Source organism: Lucilia sericata, unplaced genomic scaffold (genome assembly GCF_015586225.1).
Source record: "Lucilia sericata isolate MDLA Ls3-8-SP2 unplaced genomic scaffold, ASM1558622v1 Contig010409F_arrow, whole genome shotgun sequence".
NCBI lineage: Eukaryota > Metazoa > Arthropoda > Insecta > Diptera > Calliphoridae > Lucilia > Lucilia sericata.
In genome coordinates, this window is record NW_023998345.1 from 1 (window position 1) to 4,265 (window position 4,265).

The 4,265-nt window shown below is 25.5% G+C and overlaps 2 pseudogenes; both read right to left on the bottom strand.

Moving 5' to 3' along the window:
- Positions 1–5: 5 nt before the first annotated feature.
- LOC119615876 lies at positions 6–921 on the bottom strand (annotated as a pseudogene).
- A 142-nt stretch (positions 922–1,063) lies between these two features.
- On the bottom strand, positions 1,064–2,523 carry LOC119615877 (annotated as a pseudogene).
- Positions 2,524–4,265: the final 1,742 nt, after the last annotated feature.

Consider the following 4,265-nt stretch of genomic DNA (forward strand, 5'->3'; position numbering starts at 1 on the left):
AATGTTAAATTTACCCCAATAAATATAATAGCAAATTGACTTTTTAATATCTTAGTATTTAAAGTTAATCCTGTAAATAAAGGATATCAGTGAACAAATCCTGCTATAATAGCAAATACAGCTCCCATTGATAAAACATAATGGAAGTGAGCTACTACATAGTATGTATCATGTAAAATAATATCAACTGAAGAGTTAGCTAAAACAACTCCAGTTAAACCTCCTACAGTGAATAAAAATACAAATCCTAAAGCTCATAAAGTAGCAGGGGAATAGTTTAATTGAGTTCCATAAAGAGTTGCTAATCAACTAAAAATCTTAATTCCAGTTGGTACAGCAATAATTATAGTAGCTGAAGTAAAGTAAGCTCGTGTATCAACGTCTATTCCTACTGTAAATATATGATGAGCTCAAACAATAAATCCTAATAATCCAATAGCTAATATGGCATAAATCATCCCTAATGAACCGAATGTTTCCTTTTTACCTGATTCTTGACTAATAATATGAGAAATTATTCCAAATCCAGGTAAAATTAAAATATAAACTTCAGGGTGTCCAAAGAATCAAAATAAATGTTGGTATAAAATTGGATCACCTCCTCCTGCAGGGTCAAAGAATGATGTATTAAGATTTCGGTCTGTTAAAAGTATTGTAATAGCTCCTGCTAATACTGGTAATGATAATAAAAGTAATAAAGCTGTAATTACTACTGATCAAACAAATAAAGGTATTCGATCAAAAGTAATTCCTGTTGATCGTATATTAATAACTGTAGTAATAAAATTTAACAGCTCCTAAAATTGAAGAAATTCCTGCTAAATGAAAGAGAGAAATAGCTAAATCAACAGAAGCTCCTCCATGAGCAATATTAGAAGATAGAGGAGGGTAAAACTGTTCATCCTGTTCCAGCTCCGTTTTCTACTATACTACTAACTAATAATAAAGTTAATGCAGGAGGTAAAAGTCAAAACTTATATTATTATTCGAGGGAATGCTATATCTGGAGCTCCTAGTATTAATGGAACTAATCAATTTCCAAATCCTCCAATTATAATTGGCATTACTATAAAAAAAATTATAATAAAAGCATGAGCTGTAACAATTACATTATAAATTTGATCATCTCCAATTAAAGCTCCAGGATGTCCTAATTCAGCTCGAATTAGAATTCTTAAAGAAGTTCCAATTATTCCGGATCAAGCTCCAAAATAAAATATAAAGTTCCAATATCTTTATGATTAGTTGAAAATAACCATTGTTGCGATTAAATGGCTGAAGTTTAGGCAATAGACTGTAAATCTATTTATGAGAATTATTTCTCTTTAATCATTGGCCTTATAGTCAATAATGACATTAGACTGCAATTCTAAAGGAGTAAATAATTTACTAAGGCTTAAAAGATTATTCTTATATTTATAGCTTTGAAGGCTATTAGTTTATTTAACTTAAAGCCTTTAAAATAAAAAATATAAAGAAGAAATTAGGAATAACCCAAAAATTGAAATAAATGAAAAAGTTATAAAAATTTTCATATAACTAGATTTGAATATAGAATAGTTTAATCAATTATTTTCATAATAATTTAATATAAAAGCTCTATATGATAATCGTATATAAAAATATAAAGTAATTAATGTTATTAATACTATAAATGTTAATAAAAATAATTGATTATTAATAGTTAAAGATTGAATAACAATTCATTTAGGGAAAAATCCTAAAAATGGGGGTAATCCTCCTAATGATAATAAATTAAAAAATAAAAAAAATTTTATAACCTTTGAATGAAAAAATAATGAAAATAATTGGTTAATATGAGAAGTTTTAAATATATTGAATATAAAGATTATAGCAAATGAAAGAAATGAATAAAATAAAAAATATGTTATTCATAATAAATTTCTATTATATATTGCTGCTAATATTCATCCTAAATGATTGATAGAAGAATAAGCTATTAATTTACGTAAAGAAGTTTGATTCAATCCACCTAAAGCACCAATTAATCTTGAAAGAATAATACTTGTAATAATTAATGGCTTAAAAATAATATAAGAAATTAATATTAAAGGTGCAATTTTTTGTCAAGTCATTAAAATTAATGTATTTGTTCATGAAAGTCCTTCTATTACATTAGGGAATCAAAAATGAAATGGAGCAGAACCTCTTTTTAAAAGAAGAGAAGAAAAGATTATTATTTCTATAAAATAATTTGAATTTGTTTTACTTGAATTTAGTAAAAACAGAATCACTGCGAATAGAAATACTGAAGATGCTAATGCTTGAGTTAAGAAATACTTTAATGAGGCTTCTGTTGATATTAATTTATCATCTCTTATTAGGGGGATAAAAGCTAATAAATTAATTTCTAACCCTATTCAAGCACCTAACCATGAATTAGCAGAAATAGAAATTAATGTTCCTATTATTAAAATTCCGAAAAATATAATTTTTGATGAATTATTAAAAATTAAAAAGAAAAGGATTAGAACCTTTATAAATGGGGTATGAGCCCAGTAGCTTAATTAGCTTATCTTTTTATAATTATATTTTGGTGTATGATGCACAAAAGTTTTTGATACTTTTAGAAATAGTTTAATTCTATTAAATATAATGAAATGTAATATTATTACATGATTTACCCTATCAAGGTAATCCTTTTATCAGGCAATTCATTAAAAGTAGGTTTCTCATGTTTTTTTTTTTTTTTTTTTTCTTTAGACTAAACTTTTTGAAAAAGAAATAATTTTTTTTTATTATTATAATTTATTTACATAATAAATTTAGTAGTTATAATTTTTATAAAGATTTTTTATATGTAAATAATTAAATTTTGGCAATATATAGATTATATATAGTTATATATTTATTCATATATTATATATTATATGAATAAACTATTTATTTTAGTTTATTTATTCAAAAACAATGGCCGTAAGCCGAGAGGGCCTAATTGGGCTAGTCTACAATTAAATATACTTATAATACAAAAATAAGTATTGGTACCATTATTTAGTAAGAAATATAACATATATTTATAATTTTTTTTAATTATAATTTTCTTATTTTTAATAGTTAGACTTGAAGTTTTGCACACACTGATTAGGATTCTATAAATTGGTGAAAATAAAGATAATATTATTAGCCTAAAAATGACAGTAAAACATAATAGGAGCGAAATGCAATAAGGTTATATAAAAGATTTTTTGCAACAAATGAGTTATACCAATTAAATATTTTATAAAAACTTAGGGGAAATGGCTGTACAATATACATTTACATAGTGGAATATCATTAAAAATAGGCTCAGGGTTAGTTATGAATTCGACAAAAAAATATTTTTAAATGCATATAATGAATGTGAGAATTTACGTTCCTGGTAAGGAATAACAGTATTCCATAAGCGCGCTATGTTAACTCGAAATGATCTCGTCATAAATAATGAAACATGTGCTGGACATATTAAAGAATGTGTTCTATTTGAAATAGCAAAGTTAAATTTATTCTGCAAATAGTCAGGTTTACCATATTTTATAGTTTTAAAAAGAAAATCATTTTTCTCAACTGAACATATCGAAGAAACTACAACCAAGTAAATCAACGTAATATTGAGAAACATGATCACTAATCCGAAGTCCATAAATATAACGTACTACACTATTAAAGGATCTTTTTAAATCTGTCAATGTTGGAGTTTGAGGTACATGAGTAAACTTCAATACCATAAATTAATACGGTAAACACAATGATAAAGCACACGACGTTTTATTGAAGAGGGCAAGTAAAAACCAATATTATATAACTTTCTCAATGTCCAAGATATTCGTGAATTACTGAATTTATATGAAAACTAAATGTTAGCTTATCATCCAAAATAATACCAAGTGTTTTATAATGAGGAAACAATTTTCCTTAATACTTCGTTATTCAGAATAATGTTTTAAAGAAATAGATTGTTTAGAAAATACCATTACCTTGCATTTCATGGCATTTAGTTGTAAGAAGTTACGTTTTGACCAATCAACTAAAAGATCAAGTTCAGATTAATATGCGCCTCAGAATTTTGTAGAGATAATAAGTCAAACGTTGATAAAGCTGTATGTCATCAGCATAGGTATAACATTTCAAAGAAATTTAATTCATGATAAATGTCATTTATATATAACAAAAATAATAATGGCCCTAACATTGACCCTTGTGGCACACCACGGTAAATTGGAATCCTACTAGAAACTTCACGTTCTATTTGAACAAATTGACTG